The 24412-nt window shown below is 35.5% G+C and overlaps 1 protein-coding gene across 5 annotated transcripts in view; it reads left to right on the forward strand.

Annotated features, from left to right (window-relative positions):
* LOC131547520 (receptor tyrosine-protein kinase erbB-4-like) overlaps positions 1–24412 on the forward strand; it is a 345752-nt gene that overhangs the window by 199332 nt on the left and 122008 nt on the right. The gene's annotated exons all lie outside the window — the stretch shown is intronic.

Raw genomic sequence — 24412 nt, forward strand, 5'->3', positions numbered from 1 at the left:
AACATTTCAAGAATATTTCAGTGGCAATTGCTTTAAGACATCTCTGGAAATGTGTCTTTCCCAAAAATGTGATCAGAATTTTGGCATTTATGACAGTTTTCTATGTACAAATACTCTCTAAATACTGTAAATAATGTATACAATACTGATTGGTGTCTTAAAAGTATTATAATGTATTTTTAGAATAATTGCAAAGAAATGGCAAAAACTCTAATGCTGAGATACTTTTTCTTTTTTTCTTTTTTTTATTCTTTAACAGTTTATTTATTTGTCACTTTTGATGAATTTCTTAAGAAATCTTACTTACTCCAAACTTTTGAACAATGATTTTTCATTTTTAATTGATATGTCAAAATCCCAAAAGCTGCATAAAACCAGTAATATTGTGAAATATTTTTACAGTTGAAATTGTTATATTTTTGTGTAATTTTATTCAAGTCTTCAGAGATCATTCAATTGTGCTGCAATCCATTTTATTTAGTATTCTTTGATTAATAAAGTTCAAAAGAACAGCATATAGCACCAATATAAATATACACAACCCGAATTCTGGAAATGTTGGGATGTTTTTTTTTATTTGAATAAAATGAAAACTAAAAGACTTTCAAATCACATGAGTCAATATTTTATTTACAATAGAACATAGATAACATAAATGTTTAAACTGAGAAATTGTACAATTGTATGCACAAAATGAGCTCATTTCAAATTTGATGCCTGCTACAGGTCTAAAAATAGTTGGGACAGGGACATGTTTACAGAGGTGTAAAATACTTGAGTAATTTTACTTGATTACTTTACTTAAGTATTATTTTGGGGGATTTGTACTTTATTCAAGTACAATTTAAACTGACTAATTGTACTTTTACTTGATTACATTTCTGAAGAAAAAAACAGTACTTTTTACTCCTTACAATTTTATTACATCTTGAAAAGTACATTACATTTTTATTTTATCTTATGCACATTAAATATGGGAAACGGAAGCTCAAAATGCGGGCCTGATGTGAGAACCAATGATCATTGTTTTCATGCATCAAGCACACATATTTCTACTTCAGTTATGATTTTCATCAGGTAAATGTCTGGCTTCAAAAGCATATTGAGGTAGCAAAGTTGCATTTTCCCTAAAAATGTTTATTTGTTATTTGTTCTGTTTTGATAGAGCCATTAGCTGTGTAATATATTAGCTGAATACACAAGATTGAGTGCAAATAAAATCAGTGATGAGAATTTAAATACAATTAATATTTTTGTGGAAATATGTTTTTAATCAATTCAAAATCTCGGTAACTTTATTTTACGGTTACACCTATCAGTTGCTTATTAGCATGCATATTACTATAATATTAGCCATGTATTAGTGCTAATTAAGCACATATTAATGCCTTATTCTACATGACCTTATTCTACATCCCTAATCCTACCCAATACCTAAACTTAACAACTACCTTACTAACTATTAATAAGCAGCAAATTAAGAATTTATTGAGGGAAAAGTCGTAGTTAATAGTTAACAAGTGTTACCCATTCTAAACTGTTACCAAAATCTCCAAAAGTGTTTAAATAAACATTGTTAGGAATCAGGACTGACAATGAATTTTTTTTTTTTTTTTTTTAATCTTAATAATTACATGATTTGCTCAGTAATTATGTATCAATATTTGCTGAGAAAAAAACTCTAAAAGCCCCAAATAAATAATTACAAGATTAATTATCCTGTAAGACAATGACGTTGAATAGACAACACACAACAAAAGTGGCCTTTCAAACCATTAATGTTGTATGTTTTAACTCTATGACTCTCCTTGTTAATTCAACACATTCTTGTATTCTGTCTGGAATATTTTTCTAGCCTCTGCATCACATCTTGCTATTCAAAGGGATAGTTCACCCAACAATGAAAATTCTCTCATCATTTACTGACCCTCATATCATCCCAGATGTTTATGACTTTCTTTCTTCAGTTGAACACAAGCAAAGATTTTTAATCCAGATAATGTAAGGGGACAGAACCACTTCAGAACCCACACAAAGTGAACACGACGGTCAAGTTTAAAATATTAGTATTTGTATCCATCATTTCACTTAAGAAGACACCGATTCAGTAACAGGGGTTGCATGCGTTAGTCATATACACTTTGTGTAGTTTTTGAAGTGTCATTTTTGGATGTCCCATATGTGATTTTTTCTAAAACTCTTAATTTGTGTTCATCTGATAAATGAAAGTCATATAGGATGGCATGAGGGTGGAAAGGATGGAGTTTCCTTTTAATCCCTTTCCCTGTATTTTTTTTTCCGGTGTTCCGCTGTGCTGCATTTTAATTGTTGTTGCACTATATATACATGTTTGACCTGTGCTATTGCAATTTGTTTTTCATTTTCTCCCTTTAACCAAACTTCTGATTGTCTGTCAGAAAAGAAAGTACTTCTACTTTTTTAATACTTGAGTACAATTTAAAGTTGTACTTTTTTACTTTTATTCAAGTATGGTCCTCGGGAAGACCTCTAATCTGGACTGCAGGCAGGCCAATTCAGCACCTGGACTCTTCTACTATGAAGCCATGCTTTTGTAATAGCTGCAGTATGTGGTTTTGCATTGTCCTGCTGAAATACACAAGGCCTTCCCTGAAATAGACGTCATCTGGAGGGGAGCATATGTTGCTCTAAAACCTTTATATACCTTTCAGCATTCATAGTGCCTTCCAAAACATGCAAGCTGCCCATACCGTATGCACTTATGCACCCCCATACCATCAGAGATGCTGGCATTTGAACTGAATGCTGATGACACGCTGGAAGGTTTCCCTCCTCTTTAACCTGGAGGACACAGCGTCCATAATTTCCAACAAGAATGTCAAATTTGGACTCGTCTGACCATAGAACACTTTTCCACTTTGAAACAGTCCATTTTAAATGAGCCTTGGCCCACTGGACACGGCAGTGGTTCTGGACCATGTTCACATATGGCTTCCTTTTTGCATGATAAAGCTTTAGTTGGCATCTGCAGATGGCACGGCGGATTGTGTTTACCGACAGTGGTTTCTGGAAGTATTCCTGGGCCCATTTAGTAATGTCAATGACAGAATCATGCCGATGAGTGATGCAGTGTCGTCTGACGGCCCGAAGACCACGGGCATCCAACAAAGGTCTTCTGCCTTGTCCCTTTTGCACAGCGATTTCTCCAGTTTCTCTGAAACTATAAACTAGCAGTCATTAGAGTATTAGTAGACTGTCTGCTTAATAACTTCTAACACTTTATTTTGATGGGTCCACAATATACAACATACTGACTATGAGAAACTTTGCAAGTATATGTCAACTTATTCAACTAACCTTAAACCTACCCTAACAGTCTACTTTGAGAGTTAGTAGACATGTAGTTGCAAATTAATGAGAATTAGTTGACATGTAGTTACAAAGTTACTTATAGTTAGTAAAATATCTAAAGTGGACTATCAAAATAAAGTGTAACCGAAACTTTTAATGATGTTATGCACTGTAGATGATGAGATTTGCAACGCCTTTGCAATTTGACGTTGAGGAACGTTGTTTTTAAAGTATTCCACAATCTTTTTACGCACTCTTTCACAGATTGGAGAGCCTCTGCCCATCTTTACTTCTGAGAGACTCTGCCTGTCTAAGACATCCCTTTTATGCTACAGACCTGATCTCAATTAACTTAATTAGTTGCTAGATGTTCTCCCAGCTGAATATTTTCAAAATGTCTTGCTTTTTCAGCCCTTTGTTGCCCCCGTGACAACTTTTTTGAGACCTGAAGCAGGCATCAAATTTGAAATGAGCTAATTTAGTGGATAAAAGTGTAAAATTTCTCCTTTTAAACATTTGTTATGTTATCTATGTTCTGTTGTGAATAAAATATTGGCTCATGTGATTTGAAAGTCTTTTAGTTTTCATTTTATTCCAATTTAAAAAACGTCCCAACATTTCCAGAATTCGTGGATGTATAACATCAATATAAAAGTCTTTACTGTCACTTTTGATCAGTTAATGCACCCTTGCAAATTTTTCAAATAGAAAAATCTTCATGATTTCATGTTTTTATGCAAGTGTTACAGTGGCATATAGCAGAACTGAACAAATATGCATTACTTTACAAGTTAACTCTTTTTCACTATAGGATTCCTCAATCTTCTTAAAGGAAGAATCCATGATGTATTTTCCTTTTAGATGAGAAATAACGACATGAGGGTAAACGTCCTTTTCATTCATTCACTGATTAGTGCGGTTTTTCTGTGAAGGACCTCTTTTCAACAGCCCTGCTCTTTGTTCCATACCTATTGCATGCTGCCTATTAAATATTCTTCAGTATTGTTCAGATAGAGTGCATTAAAATGTTGTTCATTTCACTGCAAGGTCATTCATGCATTATATACTCATTCAGAGATTTTTCAATTGGTTTTTGAATTAGTAGCTAAATTTAAATGCATGCCTCACCATGGGGTTAAAAAAATGAGGCCCAACATAAGACAGACAGCGAATGCAAACCTCTGTGGAGTCTGACGTTGTAGTAAACAAACATTATGTACAAATTACAGTGTTTAACGTCTAATTTGACAGATGCATGTTGCATAATTAAGAATAAGGATGGTGAGTTGGGGGTTTTAATGTTTTTGTAAGTGTCTCTGTACTTTCTGCTTCACTGCCAGGGCTAGTTGGAAATGTTTCTTCCGCACAATACCTGATTATTGCTGTTACACAACAGTTTCACTTTCATCTGATTGGCTAAAAAAAAACTAGTATAAGTGCATTGGCCTGACATTTACTGTGCACTGCTTTTGTCTTCTTTGACAAATGACAAGTGGTACGTTTCTCCTTAGCTGTTACTTTTGACACTTCCATGGCGACACAGACTTTAATAGTTCCTGGAAGTGGTGAGCATTGTCTGTCCATTTCTTATGGCAAAACTTTCTGTAACAGGACCAGAACTGTGTAAGATCAAAACAGTGGCAATTACCAGTGAGCCTTTAGTGAGAGTAACCAGGATGCTGTTGGGCTCAGAATTGCGGTCAGTGTCACTTTTTCAGCCCAATATAAAAACGATCAAGACCATTGTCATTTATTCATTTTTATATCTAAAATGGTTTGCAGCGTAGCGTTTATAGTATACATTTTATCAGTTTGTGTTATCACATGGAATCAAACCCATGACCTTGTTGAATAACTTATATATAAATACATTAAAATGAAATTATTATTAATTATTAATACTTCAAAATATGTTTAGACATGGAGCTGTTGTAGAAACGGTTTTCACTCAGAAACTGCACAAATAAGACACTGAATTAAATGGAATATGACATTTTGAAAGAAAAATATTTTATTTTATTAAAAATGGGGGGTCAAATTATATTTATTCCTCTGATGGCAAAGCTGAATTTTCAGCAGTTAAAAACAGGTGTGGTGCTTAATATTTTTGTGGAAATGTATACATTGTTTTTCAGGATTCTTTGATGAAAAGAAAGTATAAATGCACAGCATTGATTTCAAAATATAATTTTAACAATACCAAAGTCTTTACTGTCACTTTTAATCAATTTAAAGCATCCTTGTTTTAAAGCATCCAACTTTTGAACTATATTTTTTCTGTAGATTACAATAGAGGATGAACATAAATGATAAAAATGTATATCTTGAATGCAATGCAAAGTGCTTTGCATAATAGTGTCTGCCAAATGCTTGTTAATGTATAATGTATCCCAGCTTAATATGCAGAGTCAACTACAAGTCATATTTAGTTTGATTCCTTGAAAAGTGATGGCTAAATGGTATATATTTAGAAGCAGTACTGTCTTTTTGTAATCTGTGGCAGATGAATGAATAAAGAGCGACATTGTAAACATAATGGACTTCTACGCCACACAATGTTGTTTGTTTTTGCTTTAGTTTGAATAAGTCTGTATCACTGAAAAAGGGCTGATTATGATGTGAAACCTGGCTAGATAGTTAACCCAGCGTGCATAAATGGTTCAGGAACACTGTCTCGCTCTTATGGACCAATGTTTCTGGTCCATGAAACATCTTCATTCACTTGCTGTGACTAGGCAAAGGAAATAGAGCAGAGAGAGAGACGTGGCATAGCAGACCGGGTAAATAATTTAAGCTGCGCGTATTGTTCCACTTACCCAGTCCCTCTTCTAGAGTCCACTCGACACAGCGTACATAACCCAAATGCCACATTGTAATGCTGACATCACTTACAGCCTAACTGTGCTGCATTTTGTGCTTTATTCTTGGAAGATGACAGTGTTTAGAAACGTCCAGGAGACCAGGTTCTCCCAGAGGAGCGTGATCTCCTGTCTTAGGCAGACTAACAGGGAACAGCAGTGGAGTCAAGCAACGTTTGAAATCCCAGCCATGCCTTCAGGGAAGGAGACAACACAGAAGCTCTGCTCGCTCGTTTACTCTGTCTCTCTCATCTGTCCCTTTCTTTGCCTACATTCTTTCTTTTCTTGTTCGTCCAATTTTCTTTATGAAATCTGCTGTTTCTGCCCCCTTACCTTTAACTGTATCTTTCTCTTGCTTTCATTGAGGAGTATTTTAGGGGCTTGCAGAAAGTGCATGTGTCTTCCACAGTGTTGAGGAAGCTTTTGAGCTCCATATAAAGGGTTAGTTCACCCAAAAATCATAAACCCTAAAGTGAACCAACTCACTAAAATGAATCAGATCATTTAATAGAATGTGAGTGTGTTTGATTATTTCATAGTTCGCTCTGTTGCAGGGCTCCATAAATAGAGAAATGTAACGTTTTATCAAAGTTCGCCACTACTTGCTGTTATTGGAAGGATTACACTTTTAAGCAATGGCTAAGTTAGTTCGTAGCTATTTTTAGGGACTTACTCCCAACACTGGTTTTCTAAATGCTGAACTCAGTCAGCTCCGTGTAACCCTGAGACAGATCAAAGCTGGAACAGAGCCCAGCAACATCTTTCTCATTCTCTGCCGAGGACTATCAGCTTGTCAGATCTACACATTACGAGCCTTTTGATCCCCTGTCACATTATCATGTCATTCCTCTCATAGCAGTTCTCCAGAGATGTGTAAAGTGATCAATACCATCCATAAATGATATCTAAGAGAATAAAGGCTATTAACCGCTCTGGGTCTAATCCCGAATCTGATCAAACTGGCTTGTCGGCATTGCTGCTACAGCTGAAATCCTCGGGGGTAGAAATTGCCCTGGATAAAATCAATTTGTCGCTGGTATATTCTGATATTGCTCTATTGATTTTTGGAGAGGTGGTGTGTGGGAGACACAGTGTTGTGGTGCTCGGGCTCCGGTTGCAGGGCTTCCCTTGTGGCTGGCTTTCAAACGTCCTCCCTGCTGGGTTATTAAGTCGGAGTCAATGGAGTGAGCTATTTGAGCTATTCATTTGAATGTGAAATGGAACAGCACTACATTCAATTCGCCTTGAAAAGCATTTGAAACATTTGAATGTTGTTGATTAAGGATTTTTGCATTAAATAGTTTTTTCCATTTCTTTTTACTAGTTTTTGTTTTTATATCTTCTGTCTCTTCAGCTGGTCTCTACGACATTATGTAATTTGTTCACTAACAAACTCACTGGTACTCACTGGTACTGGTAAACTCACTGTTTTTTCCCCTTGTTTTTACTGTCTGCCTGCTTGGTAACACTTATACTGTATACTGTATACTGTATATATAATGAATCAAATGCTATTAGTAAAAAATTTGGAAATACTTGACTGAATATATATGTCATGATCTATTGTCACGATATATATTTGGTGTTTGTTAATATTTTAAACGAGAAATTAAACATTTCTAAATAAAATAAACTTCTTATTTTTCATTGATTGATTGAAGCGTCTTGGAGACGTTGCCACTGTCTCAGTTTGTTCTGTTTCTTCATGTCATTCCAGACAGACTGGACGATGATGAGATCAGATCTCTGTGTGGAGCACTGGCTGTTGTCAGACTCCTTGTGAAAACACAAATCTCATTGGATTATTACAATTAACGGCAAAATGAATGTTTGGAAATGTGAACTGATATTTCCTACTGACACATTACAGCAAAAGATAGAAATAACTGACTTGAACCATTAACATGCATATTACTAGAATATTAGCCATTTATTAGTACTAATTAAACTCATATTAATGCCTTATTCTACATGACCTTATTCTACATCCCTAATCCTACCCAATACCTAAACTTAACAACTACCATACTAACTATTAATAAGCAGCAAATTAGGACTTTATTGAGGGAAAAGTCATAGTTAATAGTGAATTAGTGTTCCCTATTTTAAAGTGTTACCCAATGTTCTAATAATTTTGGGTACCACTGTATAATAATGAAATTAATTATTTTACATACTGCAATACCTACTGACTCTGCTATTGATTTATTAAAAATGTGCACAATAAACAATAAAGTGCAGATGTTTGATAAGTAGTGTAAAATTATTATTTGTGCTTTAATAATGCCTTGTATTGTATAATACATCTTTTATATATATATATATATATATATATATATATATATATATATATATATATATATATATATATATATATATATTGCATGTTCTCATAAATAATTTCAGCAGTTAATAGTGTACATTTATAATATTTATGCATTAATGGTTGTAGCTTTATTTTTACCCTTTTAATGTAACAATGAATGAATAGTGCAATAGTAGATTTCAATTATTTATGAAAAGACATATTGGATTAGAAATGTGCATTGTAATGTGTTGTGCATACAGGCTTCATGGAAAGCGTTATCAACTGCTGATGTCAGTCAGGGTGCGAATTACGTATTGACCATCAGAGCACTCTGGGAAGGGGGTTGGTGGATATTTTTTATGTTTTAAATAGGGCTGTCAAGTGATTATTATTTTTTTTTATTTTTTTTTAATCTAATTACATAATGTGGCAGTTAATTAATCTAATTAATCTCTAATTAATGGGATTAAGTAATTAACATGCACGATTAAAGATAAAGTTATTATTAAAGATAATAGTTATCAGTGTTAATTTTGAAAAAAAACACTGAATAGACTTTTTTTTTTAAAAGTAGCTGAAATATAAGTAGCTTTAGAAATAAATATTTTAATTCAACATACAAAAATTAAATTATTTTAAAGATATGACACTCTAAATATAAAACTAAAAGCACCAGTAGGTGGTGGCAAATCCCTGTCTTAAGTGAGTCATTCAATTATTCATTCTATTGATTCATTCAAATGACTAATTCATTCAGAAACGAAGCAAGTGACTGGTTCACTGAATCATTGATTCACTCGATTCATTTAAAAATGTGGATACATCAATGAAACGCCGCTGTATGTTGATCAGAGACACACGAGTTCTCTGAGGGATTTATTTTCATTGGCAAAATTACAGATAATGTGTCTAAAATGTAATTATTCACACTTTTACCTTATCTTCATTTTTAGGTAAAAACCTTTATGTAACCTATTTTTTGTCTTTCTACCAGCCAATGATGATTCTGATAGAAAACATGGAGTGTTTGTTAACAGTAACACATGCAACTTTCACACGCATCTGGCGGACAGAGCCGCGCACTTGTATTTCAGCGGGGCTGCTAATACTTTAGCAAATAGTTTGCTCCATAAATTCAGTTCAACAGCAATAAGTTGAAGAGGGTAAACTTTATCACTCGACTGAATCTACACATGCATTTTAGGTGTTCTTGCTCTGTCCAAGCAATAAATGGACGTCTTTGAATGAGCGCTGTAGCGTATTCTTCAAACGCTCAGGTAATGTCAATACGACCCATTTCAGGGACTGCCAAAATTATTAGGGCTATAGAAATGCATATTAATATTTGCGTAGGTTAGCCTTCTTTCTATATCTGACTCCCCCTACATCTAGTTTTGACGACCATCAGGGGGATCAAGCCTTCTTCAGTCCAGAAAGAGTTGTGTCTTCTTGTGTCCGTGTCCTCAAAGGCCTCGAGAGGCAGGTAATTTGTAATAATTATACCTCTTCCCACCGCTGAGGCAAAGGTTAAACTTTGCATCCTTTCTTTGACATTTCAAAGTGCCGTTCTGTTGTCATTTTCAGAAGAATTAAAAAAAATGTCATGCCTAGACAAACATTTTTTACTCAACATTTGTGCAAGTCCTTATTGTTTTTTTTTTTTGTGAAATCACAAATGCTTTTAGATAGTAATTACCTCACAATAATAACCGCCTCCATAAGAACACATGAGTGTGTAAATTTAACACAGTTTCTGTCCTTGTGTTGTTCTTTTAGAGTTTCTTTAGTTCTGTGTCCTTTTCTTTCTCTGTCTTTCTCGTTTGCCCTTGATGGCAGCTTTTGATCACGTTATTTTCTTCTCTACCCAGAATCCAAACAGAAAATGATCAATGTCAAATGTGTGTGCTTTGCGTGCATTCATTCTTTTATTGATCTGTTCATTTCTGGTTCATTTCTTCATTTGTTTTTTTCATCAATTTGTTTGATTCATTTGTTGATTTGCTCATTAATTCATTTGTTTTTAAAATTAATTTTATATACAGGCTATCAGATTTCTATTTTAATGACTATATGACTCCCAAAGTAAATTATTGTAAGGGAAGAGTGCAACCAAGCATGTACTTACTTTACTTTCCTCTCTTCTCCTTCTTTCCAAGCATCTTAGGAACTGTTTTATGATTATTTGTGCTGTAATTCATAATACAACCTTTGATTAGATGTATTATTTGATATTACCATGAATCGCTGATTGCCTCTTACACACACGGTGTAGTAGTTGCACTGCTCATTATTCTTACTTTCAGCTGTGGAAAATGGGATTCAACTTCCTGTCCTTCATGCAAGCTATTTATTTTCCTGCCTTTTAGAACAAATTATCTTGAAAGAGGACTTTGTTTTTGTCAAGGTTTGTGTCTGCGCTGTCTCAAGGTTCGGATTTTGTACTGTATGCTAGTATTTTTTTCTAGGTTGTTATGGATTGTTCTGTCGTCTTTAACTTGATCAGAAGCTTTTGTATCAGTTAATGGTGGGTTTTTGTGTGGTTCATGGCCTTTTGTTCACTTAAAAAAAAAAATGAAAATAAAAAACACTTTCTGCTTTGCTCTTAACCACTTTTGTGTTCTACACTACTTCACTACTACACTGTTGTATCCATATGCTAGAATCACCACATGACTTGAACAGTCACAGTGGTATTCGCAAAGTGTATTTTTATGCATTTTGTACACCAAGGGAATAAGCTTGAATTGATAGAGGCATTTTGAAGATCTCTAGAGTTCAAATATTTTAATCTTTACATAAGGACATTGCATGTTGTCACCGTATCTTACAAACTTGAGACTCTTGAGGCTCTCTTGTGTTTTGTGGTTTTGTCCATCTCCTACTACTTCTCATTTCTGTTCCTTGATGAATCACTTGATATTTCCTCCACTGTTTGTTTCAGATACAGCACAGAGCATGTAAAGTAATAGGTGTGTACTATTAAAAATGGAATTGGCCCTTTGCAAAGACCCCCCACCCCCTCCTTACTGTTGATATGTCCGACAAACCATGCCGCTCTCACCCCTCACATCATGTTCTCACACAGTGAAAAATACATCGCGGAGCAAAGAGGAAACTAACAATGTACCGACAGACATTACAAAGCAGGTTACTTTTGGTATGAAACAAATTCTCAGCTTTTAAATTGTAATTTTTAAAGAAATTTCAAACAATAAATACCATTTTGTGGCTCTTTCATGTGTCGTGACATCGCTGTAGTGCTTTAGTTCAAGCGGCATGTGAACTGATTATCTCTTCCTCTTTGGTAGTTATAGCATGAAATAAACATGAATGAACTTCAGAGTGTATGTTCTCTCATCTACAAAAAGATGTCAATACACCATTTTTCAAGTTCAAGTCCTCCGACGTTAATCTACTCTATACTGTCTGGTTTGTTTGTCAGTGTTATGATTGGTCAGATCGCTTATCAATCAAACTCACTGCGTAGGGACAATTGAAAATTCTGTTTGCATTCATTTCAGTAAGAGAATTTGAATCAAATTTGAATCCAGGCAGAAAACTGATGTGGAATAACAATTCAAATGCAAATGAAAGGTAGTTGGAATAACTAATTGAAATCCAATGAAATTCAGATTATTGAAATGAACTAGAAGAGCAAAGTTTGTCATGATGAACTTTGAATGTTGTCTTTATAAAGCCTTGTTTTAAAATGTTGAAATAAATGTACAAAGCCCCAAAGTTTTATAGGCCTTACAGACAGTTGGATTTTTGGCTGGATGGATATGTTTGAAATGCCACCTATAAAAATATGAATGCTGTTTGAATTCCAGTCCAGTAACAGAATTAGAATTTGAATTGAGCAAACAGGATGTGGAATTCTAATTTGAATGCAAGTAAGTAGAAGTAAAATGAACTGAAAACTAAAGAAATGTATATAATTGTAATTTTTTAATTAGAACAGTTTGTCATGACAAATGTTGAATGTTGGCTTTACAAAGTCCTTTTTTAAAGTTGTGAAAGAAGTTTAAAAATCCATGGTTTATAGGTCTTTCAGACATATGGTTGGATGGATAGATATGTTTGAAATGGCACCTTTAACAATTTGCATTTAGTTTACAGTATATATTTCATATTAAATAAATAACTTTTTGTACGCATACTGTACATGCACTTACACAAGACTGGCCCTTTATTTTTGCTCTCCAATATACCTGCACCTGTTCAAGGAGAAAATCTCGATGATCATGCATTAACCTCATTGAGCCCTGCTCAGCGTCTCATGAAAGCGTTCTGGAACAGCACACCGGAGATGAAAGACATAGAACGAGAAAAGAGGGAGATCAGCCTCTGACTGCCTCAGACACATGTCTGTCTCGTGCTCTCTCTCTTTACCCGTTTCGGTTCTTTTTCGGCTCAGCGCAGTCTGTGTAAAGGGACCCGAGAGGGAAAAAAAGAAAATTACTTTTGTTGGTGCTTGCACAACACTCATTTCCATCTTTCTTGCGGAGGCTTCCAGACCCCGGGTCACTTCCAATTGTGTGTCTAATTGATTACTTCCCATGCAATTACGTTTGTGTCATACTCGATTTTTCACTGTTTGAGGCGCAGGGGAGCGATCCTCCTTCTGAAGGACAACAGTTTCACTGCAGCAAATCTAGAATGTGGCTGTATTATTAATCTTTTGGCGCAGCTGTAGTGCAGTAATAACCAGCGACATAAACCGCAAACGGAAGGTTACAGAGGTGGAAAGGACGGTGTCAATGACAGGACATTTTCTTCAGGTACTGAAGAAAAACAGCATTAAAAGCGACAGTATTATGATTCTGCTCATTTGCAACAGCACAAACAAGTGCTTCTATATTAGGCCTTGGAAAAGACCGTTATCTTTACATTTCCCACTTACATATTCTTTGTGCATTTCACTTTTTAATTTTGCTGACTGTTTTCAAGCTCATTAGCTGAAGCTTTTGGGAATTATGTAAGCTGTGAGAAAAGAATGTAATGAAATATTGATGTCCAACCGCAGAAGGCCTTGCAAAATTTGAATCATTAGAAAAATTTGACCCTTCTGGCCTCACAAAGGAAAGAAAATGTGTGATGGTAATGTATGGACCTTTTAGAAATTACTCCTCAGTTTTTGGATTAGGATTTATTACATTTTAAGAAGATTATTTTTTTATAGTGTGTAAAATAGTGTGTAAAATAAAATTAAATAAAAAGTAAAGTAAAGTAAAATAATTTTATATATAAAATATTATATTATATAATATTATTAAAAACAATTATTTGTACATATTTGTTAGCTAAAATGTTACCTGAATGGATTGTAAAAATACATGATTTGGTTTGGTACATGATTTATCCAGACAGACAGACAGACAGATAGATAGATAGATAGATAGATAGATGGATAGATGGATAGATAGATAGATAGATAGATAGATAGATAGATAGATAGATAGATAGATAGATAGATAGATAGATAGATAGATAGATAGATAGATAGATAGATAGATAGATAGATAGATAGATAGATAGATAGATATTACATACATGCATAGATACATAGAAATCAAGTTTTTAAAAAAACAACTGTAAATGTACTTCTCTTTCTAACTGCAGTGTGTTTGTATATACAGAACACATGCAGAGTGTACTTTCCTTCACCATGGAGAAGAAAGGGTGACAGAACTGCTGAGAAACAAAGCCCTGGGAAGTGGAGTAGAAAAATGGAAGAATCCCTTTTTAAAGTTGCCTGTGTTTAAAGCCTATGATGTGAAGAGAGAAAAAAGAAAAGCGGTAATTACACAGAGATCAAATAGAGAGCGTGGGGCTAGTGCTAATACCCACTCGCCCACCCCAATCACTGGAGAAACCAGGCCTATTAATAATGAATCTGGTGTCATCATTAAGAATCTGAATGATTAAACATATCTCCTGGCTTCAAACACCACTTTTCACAGTCAAAAAAGAGAGATGGAAGCCTATATTCACACACATATGGCTCACACATACTGTAATGATATGAAATATGAAACATACTATAGGGCTACAGATTTGAAAAGATGTGAAAGTGAGTAAATGATGACAGAATATATTTGTTTGAACTATACCTTAAAGATGAAGTGCACTATTGGTTGAACCATGAAGTTTAAATGTCAGGCGCTTAAACACACAGAAGAATGTTTTGAAAGCTCCACAGAGCACTTGAATTGCTTATTTAATATTATCTTCACACATTAAGCTGAGAAAGTAAAAAAGTCATTCAACATTAAAAACTTACATCATTTTTTTTAAGTATGTCTAATGCTTTCATCCTCAGATTAGAATGTGCCACGTTCTGTTTAATTCTTGTTAATATTTTTAAATCCACTCTGCATATCCATATTTTTTCCCACATTCCACTGAAGTGAAAGTGGAGAGGTTTGCAGAATATATAGAAATAACTTTGGATATATTGGGGGGATTGAGCCTGAAGAAATACATAAATCCAACATCATGGGCAAACAACAGCCAACTCCATGAGTCTATCAGTTATTCTAATGTGCATATAGCTTTTCATGGCCCCATAGTTAATTCAATTGCACGAAGCATCCCGAGACAACATGTCCAATTAACATCACGCCATTCTGTGTACTGTAAAAAGAATCTAAGCAAAGAGAAAGTGGAGCACACCACAGAGCGGTTATATAATCTGAGGCAGGTGGAAAGAGAACAGTGCCTTCAACATGAGGGTGAACTGAGAGCCAGTGTAGAACAAGCATTGACAGAAGGGAAATTAGTGCCTGATTTATCTTTGACAGTTTGATGATGGCAGATATTGAACTTTGTTAATTCTTTAATGAATATAACACGGCAGCAGTGATTGCAATAGTTTGAAAACACTACCTGAATTAAAGGGATAGTTCACTCAAACATTTTGTCATCATACTCACATCTTGTCATTTGCTCACGCCAATGCCCTGTATTGTTTTATTTCTTGTTTGAAATAATATATCAAAGACTTTTCAACTGCTTTTTTTTCCATACACTGAAAGTAGGTGGTGATTTATACTGCCAATCAGCACATATCTACATTTAAGTGTAATCATTTAGCAGATGCTTTTATCTAAAGTGATTTATAAATGAGGACAATAGAAGCAATTAAACCAACAAAAGGTCAACAATATGTAAGTGATGTGACAAATCCCAGTTAATCTAACATAGTATGTTTTATTTATGTTATTGTTTATTGATAGAATAGAAAGTGCTAGTATTAATAGCCGGAATTAACAGAATTGTTTAGGGTTGACCCCGAATAGTCGAAGATTCGAGGAGCCTGATTCGACTCCCAATCTCACAGTCGAATATTCGCGGGGTGTTATGATCATACCATTTTGGCTATATGGGGGTGCTCAATGTCTGATTTCACATAGAACTACCGGTTTTCTCCCAATAAGTTAATATACAGTCTATTATGATAATGCTGTAAATAAGAATCTGAAAAAAACAAAACAAAAAAAAAGCTTTAAATACATATTTTAACGTGCGTGAATAAATCCAACCACCCCTATAGATTTAAGTTTCACTTTCCATAATCCGTGACCTACAGAGGAGCATTTTGGCGGCAAGGATTTAAAACTTTAACAAGACTCAAACTGACACAGAGTGAAAGACTGGATTTTTTTCGATCAGGTAGGATACAAGTGATTTCAAAACATTTCAGCCGGTTTATATATATCGTGTATATATTATTTATCTCGTATAAGATGCATTTGGTTGAGTCGCTGCAGTAAAGCGCTTCATTGAACAGTGATTATCTCTTCAGTGCGCAGCGCGAGCAGGACAAACAACTATGCTGAATAGTAATAACTATGACTGGGACTGTCATATACCCATAACATTATAATGAGAACACTATTATAATAAAACGCTGTGAATTTTTAGAGTTTAGTTCCCGTGTTTCTGCATGTTGTTGCGTCAAGAACGCGTCCACAAAAGGAGTTCATTCAAAGCGGCGCAGACACGTTCATGCATCTGGGCGTTTTAGCCTGCCTATAAGTTGTTATATTAACGTTATGTTGTATAAATAATGAAGCGTATTTTATATGAGATAAACGAGTTAAATCCCATTGATTAAAAACCTTCTATCAAATGATTAATTCTACTGGTCATTCAGCAGGCGCAGCTCAAAACAGAAATGCAGAACATTAATAACTGTCATATAGCCTACATAACGTTATAATGAGAGCACTATTGTAAAAAAATTGAATTCTTAGGGTTTCGCTGACGTTTAATGTTAACTATCTTTTAATCAAAACATAAAACATTATTTACTCCATTTGTATCTGCGAGGCGTCCATTACACATTTTCCCTGTGTGTTAAAGTTGGTATTTATGACTGTCTAATGTCTGTCTTGACTCTTGGTAATGTATTTTGCCCCACCCCCAAACACATGATTCGACTATCAGTCGACTGTCAGCAAGATTCGAAAATTCCGATTCGACTATGAAAATCCTTAGTCGGGGACACCCCTAGAATTTTTGTACATGATAATTTTCCCATCTACCAGAGCTCTCAATTTTCATTCATATTTGTGTAAAATAAAATAAAATAAAAATAAATGTACTTATTTTTCTCACACAGTGACTTCATATGGCTTGGAGTATACTACTACACTAGTTGTCTATATACTGTCTATATTCACGAGACCTTTATGGTGCCTATTTGTCACTTTGGTGCCCAGCAGTATAAAATTTCGCTCAAAATTCACTGTATGGAAAACAGAAGCTCGGACATTATGCCTAAGGATATCTTGACAGAAGAAAGAGATTGAGTTTAATACAAGTGACATTTAAAGCCTCTATCATATCATTTTGAGCTAACTTTGTTGCCTGACTTCATCTTTAGTGGAAGGGCACGTTCCTAGAAATGTGAGTGTAACATAACATCATGTGTTAGTGTGTTTTAGCGTGTTGCTGCTAGTCGACAGCCTGCTCCAGTGTTAAGAAAGCTTTGACATACACGCGTTTTAGCTTCGCCCATTTGTCTCCATTACCCGTAAGCCTCTGCTAATGGAGTCAAAGAGTCTCTAGGGTGTTGTTAGCACCTGACTTTACCATTTGATTCGAGCCTTTGTAAAATCAGTCATTATGCTCCAGCCCGAACGCAGACTTGTGCAAGCATTTTGACACAAATAGAGTTGTTCTGTGACCCAGAGCTGTACATCACGATATTGCTAAATGACTCCGTACGTTGATTATATGCATGTGTCGCTTGCAGTGCAAGCAAATGCTCACAGTTGAGAGAAAGAGGAGCAAAAAAACAGGGTGGGGAAAAAAAGTAGAGCGGCTGTGGATGTTGAATAATTCAGGACTGGCAGCACATGGGGCTTCAGGGCCAGCCGGAGTGCAGGAACTCCAGCCACTGATGAGCACTGTGCCCAAACCTCACCTTTGTCCCGCACACACACATACACAGACACAATGTGTATTAGCAGCGTTTATAAAGCTGCAAACCCTGCTCGCCTGTCCACTCTGAGCGGTTTCAGCCCTCCACCCCCTCAGATATCAGACTTGGGCCTCATTAAATGTTAATGTGATGCGTGCAAAGAATTTTAATGTCAATTAATAATCAAAACAGTTTCCTCCACAGCCCTGCCGCGTTATTTTAGAGCCGAAAACCAGGGCATTCAACACACCCAAAGCAAAGACCGTGGGGTGCACGAGACTTCAAAGTGACCCCCATCATCCCGCTACAGACCTGATCAGTTCAAACCGATGCGTAGCAGGTGATCGGCGCTGTGTTGCGGAGAACGTTTCCTGGCAGGTGTGTAACACTGTGGCGGATGTTTGAACAGCGGTGTGTTACGCTTGCCAGCGGTTCTGGCTGGGTTTCTGTACATGCATAAGCCAAAGCCTGTGTCATTGGCATCGATAGCATGCAGAGCTGGAGTCGACGCACAGCCGTACACATCTATATGCGCACAAACACTTATGCTTTCAAGTGATACAAACACTACAGACTGATAAAAGGCATCTTCACCTCCGCTAGTCCTCCTGTTCTTGATGTTGTCTCTAATTTGGCATTGTTTCATCAAGCCCACAGCAGGAAACTTTAATGAAACATTTAAGAGCGCTAAGTCAATTACCTCTGCTCCTGACAATCACAGACCTCTTGTTTCAGAGGGAATGTGATGGAATGGTTGTTCGGCTGAAGCTGTGGGATGTGCTTTGGTCACATGGTTGGTAGGTCGGTTGGAAACTGTATTGCTGTGAAGTCTAGTCCACATTGCAGCTTATTTTTTCTGAGATTGTCTGACTGGCATGTAAAGCAACTAAAGCCTCATTAAGCAGTTTAAGCAATGGTTTATCTGCAACAGTTGATGCTACTTTTATCTATTTATTTATTTAATTGTATTATTTGTTGCTGTTATATATATATATATATATATGTATATATACTACATTTTATTATATTTTAAACTATTTAAAACCTAGGGTAAAATCTAGTGGTTTGAAGGATAGTGGCAAAGATTGGTAAAGATTTGAAAATTACAATTAATTACATTTGGGGGCTGCACTGTGATCCTTAAAAAGCGTCTTTAATGAGAATCTAATCTAAACTATTCTTTTTCTAAATATGCCTAATATATAATTATATTAATGCATTGTGTTGCCTTCTTGAGCATCAATAAATGTTTCCACCCTTTTGTAATAGTTTTGTATGAGTAACTAAATTGCCCTCAGTGTGAAAAGATGGATCTCAAAATCATACAGTCACTTTTGGAAAGGGTTCAAATATGCTGAAGATGCTGGAAAACCAAAGAATGTGCAGGAGCTGGAGGATTTTTCTGAAGAACAGCAGACTCAGGACCAACAAGGGACTCATGAACAACTATCACAAAATATAAAAACAGTCGTGGATCATCCAGGAAATTACACATAGTATTAAGATTCAAGGGTATGTAAACTTTTGAATGGGGTCATTTTTATAAATTCAGTTATTATTTTATCTTGTGGAGTATATGTAAACATTTGTTACGTGAAATAGCTTATTCAGGACAGTACTACATAAAAAATAACATGCAATTTTCATGATCCCTCTTATTTTGTTTCAATTATTACCATTTTGCACATTCTGCAAGGGGTATGTAAACTTATGAGCACAACTGTATGTATATACTGTGTGTATATATATATATATATATTGTCAAGTCAAGTCACCTTTATTTATATAGCGCTTTTAACAATACAGATTGTGTCAAAGCACTTAACAGTATCAAATTGGAGGATAGAGTGTCAGTAATGTATAATGATAAGATTAAACACTCAATTTTCAGTTAATGGCATTCCATTATTGAATTCAGAGATGTCATTGTTTAGCTCAGTTTAGTTTAAATAGTATCTGTGAAATCAAATTGACGATAATCCCTAGAAATTAAGTGTATAAATATATATTCATAGATAGACAGGTCTAAATTTTTTAATTTTAAATGTAATATTTTTTATTACATATATATTTTAAACAACTTTGAAAACAAAGCAGAGTTTTTATGCTAGTTTTATTGCTAGCAAGCGCATCAAACTAAACTTTTTCAAAAATGTAATACTACTAACCTGGTTATAAGTGATTAGCTGAAATCGGTACTTTCTAAACATTGCTTTGTTCCAGCATTGACCCTTGGAAACTGTGTAGAAACCAGCTAATCCGATTAGAATTGGCGATTTTAGCTAAGGCTTACCATTTTTGTGTGCAATATGCATCAGACGGTCAGTGAATGAACTGTTCAGTAGTCTGTGGGTGTGCTGACTGAGACTAGAGACTGTATAACGTTCATTTAATTATAGAAATGCTTCTGCAATATTATGTAAAGCATTTGACTGTAACAGGTCCACGTATACATATCATGCACAATCATCTTATTAATGATATATGGGTGCATGGCAGCACTGTAAGGAATAAATGAAAAGACTGATGGGGTTGGAAATCAAAGAAGACAAGAAAATAATTGGAAAATGCCTAGAAATCACTTCTCTTAAAAGGCCACCTATTAGTTATTCTCTTTTTCCTGCTTCCTGATTGGCTAGTGAAGGTGATATCTAGGAGGAAACAGGTGAACATAACTAGGAATATCTGTCCTGACTACCATGGAGTCACATCAGACGCCACCACGAAGCATGCCCAGTGACATAGAAAACACCAGAAGGAGCAAGAGAAGCAGAAAGCAGCTGGTGTGCATCTGGAGTAGTAAATCGAGTGTGTGCCGGCTCTTGTGTTTCAGCTAAACTGGCACAGCAAGGTCTTTGCCGCAGCATCCCCGTCTCCCTCCGTGGCTTAATAATTAATGTATTTATTTTTTGCATAGTGGCTCACAGGGACGAGGTTCAGGGGCTGCACTGAATGCAGTGGAGGGTAATAGGATATGAATAGCCCCTGCTGCTGCTGCTACGGCCGCCCTGCCAAGCGCTCAAGCTGCCCAGGTGGGGTCTGCCATGCGGATGAATGCATGATGCTAAATATACCCCAAACTCCTCCCTCACTTCCCCACCTGGCCTCTTGTTTACTCTCAGAGCACATCTGAAATCACTTTTCCAAACATAGACAATTTCCTCATCCAGCCCTCTTACATCATTTTGCAGCACTACGCGTGAAATAATTTTTTAATGTGTTACACAAAGTATTTTAAGTCATCTCTAGTTTTGGTAGCAGAGAAAGGTTTGGCCCAAGCAAAGTTTTGGAGTCAAAACTAGAGTTTAAATTCACTTTAACTAGGGATGGGAAATATTTTAGGAAAATGATTGTGGTTCTGTTAGGAATGCTTTTTCAGTTGTTTTGAGTAAGTGTGAGAAAGAAAGAATAGACATGTTTAAGTTTTTTTTTTTTTTTTTTTTTTGGAGAAAAAAAATATATACTGTATATGAAGAGTTCAGATGCAAAAGTCTCTATGTGCCGACTGGAATTGTCTTCTAGAAAGAGTTTATGTTCAGTTATTTCACTTTATGAGAATGAAAATGAACCTTAAGGAAAATGAACCTGTTCATTGCCATTAAAGTGAAATTACTGAACCTACACATAGGAGCCTGGTAAAAAATGCTCATTTTAGAAGAAAATTTCAAATGGCTCTTAGTGGCTTTTGCATCCGAACTCTTTATATACACTTTATATTATATTTATAGACTATTTACATCATTTATATTATCTTTCAATCTGTTATGAGATTTAGAGGTTGAGTTCAAAGGCATTCCTGGCTTCACCTGCAGGCTATCAGGGGAATGCTGACCTCTCCCTGAGGTTAAGAGAGGTCACAGTCGAGTCATCTGTATTCAGGTGCTCTTTTGTTTCAGTTAGGTTTGTTTTTTCTCTCTCTTTCTATGAAACTCCTGGGGACAGAGCTCATTGGAGTGCCGGTGTGGGGTGAACTGCTCTGATTTCAGAAGTGTCACTCAGAGCCAACGTTGACCGCCTCTCTCTCTACATCCATGTTTTTCATTGTGGTTTACATTTTTATGAAAGCATGCATTTAAGCTCACTTGTGTTCTCTGATTAAGCCATTGTGCAGTTAAGGAGCCATTTTGCTCAGCCCAAAGAAAGAGAGAATGGATGTTTGAGAATAGAGAGAATATTCGTTAACAAACCTTTTTTCTGTGACTAAGACGAGACATTGACGAGCTAAAACTAATATCTGGTGATAAAAACTGTGACGAAATTCATGCCTCTCTCTCACGCACGCTCCACTTCTTCAGTTCTCATACAGCACGCGATCAGTTCTCAGTGCTCAAAAACACACAGCAGTCCAAGGGCCCTATCATACACCCGGCGCAATGCGGCGTGGCACAAGTGTTTTTGCTAGTTTCATCCCGACGCAGTTCTCATTTTCCCATCCTACACCGCATTGTTTAAATGGCAAATGCATTTACGCCCATTTGTGCGCCCATGGGCGTGCTGGTCTAAAAAAGAGGTGTGTTCAGGCGCATTGTTGAGGAAATGAAAATAGACTGCGTCATAGACCAACTCAAACCTAGTCTAAAGTCAATGGCGCAATATTCATTTTTTTGTTATTTAAAGAGCGCATTAGTAGAAAACGCGCCTCTGGGTGGGTTCACAATGCGCGTTCATTTTGCTTATTACACACAGGGACACACAGCAGCACATAAACATGCCAAATATGAAAAATTAAAGGATTACAGTGTAAAAGAATATTATTATGTAGGCTACATAAATATAAAAATGTCATACATGTCATAATGGATAGTCATTGTGTGTATCAGAATTAGCCTATCTATTTGCTCGCGCATGAGTAGATCCGTTTGCTCTCTGGAGATGCGTTCAGTCTGTGCGCCTTACAATTCCGCCATTTAAATAGCGAATTCGCCATGGCGCGAGCGCAACTCGCTCTTAAAGGAAATGGGAGATGAGACTCTGATTGGTTTATTGCACGTTATGCACAAAAAACACCCATTACTCATTAAGAGAATAAGGACAACCCGTTTAGACCATGCGCCCGGGATCGCCGACTGTTTTTAGGTCGTTAAACTAGCAAAAGTGGATTCGGACACGCTCTGAGTGCACTTGCAATGTGCGCTTTAGACCATGTGCTTAGATTGTTAAAATAGGGCCCCAAATGTCTATCGTGTAGAGTATCTCACGTTAAAACAGTTGGTTATGGCTTAAGTGAACGTAAACAGGTGGGTGAAAACTGAATGTGTGTCAGTATTACATGTATGCCTTCCGTCTTAAAGGGACAGCATTCCTAATTAAATACCTATCTGTGTCAGTAATGTTAACCAACAAAAGATGTTAAATAAATGTATATGTGTTAAGTAAACTGTATCTGAAAAAAATGAGTTTAATTTGTATCTCTACCAAAAAAATGAAAATTTATTCCAGTTTTTCCAAATTCAATCATTGATTCAAATTTCTCATAAGCTTAATTGATTTGGTCTAAAGAGAGAAGAATTAATGACTATTTTTGTTTGAAGACTACATATTAAATAGCTACCAAAATAAATGCTGGTAACTGCAGTTTGACTAAAAGTAATGACTAAAAGTTGACAAAAATGCAATGACTTTTCGTCGACTAAAACTATGAAAGACTCAAATGACTAAAATGTGACTATTAAGCATTTTCATCTCAAGATAAAGACTAAGACCAAATCAAAAATGCCTGCCAAAATTAACACTGCTCCAAACCTATATGAATTTCTTTATTCTGCTGAACGTAGAAGTTCAATACTATGGAAGTCAGTGGGGTCCAGCAACTGTTTGGTTACCCACATTTTTCAAAATATATATATATATATTTTTTTTTTTATATTCATTCGTTCGTTCATTCATATTTGTGTGTGTTAGGGGTGTAACGGTACACAAATATGACGGTTCGGAACGTACCTCGGTTTTAACGTCACGGTTCGGTATGATTTCGGTACAGCAGGGGGAAAAACTAAACTTGTTTTTTTTTTTTTAAATAAACAGTGGTTTACTGAACAAGTTGCTCTTTCTATATAAAAGGTAAAGGTATTTAATAGTTAAAATTTTCTTAGTGATAAAAATCTACCTCAGCTTATGCTTAAAACTATAGGGAGCCCTTTTACATTATAAGGTTACAATTAGGCCTAACAACTTAACCCAAACTTAAATTTAATTACTATTTATTTTTAAATAGATAATCAACACTCAACTTAAAAAAAAAAAAATTGTAAATTGCACATAATGCAGTTTTTAAATTAACTATTTAAATTAAATTTCTAGACTATTTGTTAAAATATATTCAATTACACACTGGCTGTCATAGCATGTTTCATAACAGATTAATTTAAACATACATTAAATAATTAAGACTAACAGGTTTAGTAAAATATGATGAGTATATGGTGTAATATTTCACGAAATGCTCTTCTCTAGACTTCATTTCTCTAGTGAACTAATGAGCTGTGG

This window comes from Onychostoma macrolepis, chromosome 09 (assembly GCF_012432095.1).
Source record: "Onychostoma macrolepis isolate SWU-2019 chromosome 09, ASM1243209v1, whole genome shotgun sequence".
Classification (NCBI taxonomy): Eukaryota; Metazoa; Chordata; class Actinopteri; order Cypriniformes; family Cyprinidae; genus Onychostoma; species Onychostoma macrolepis.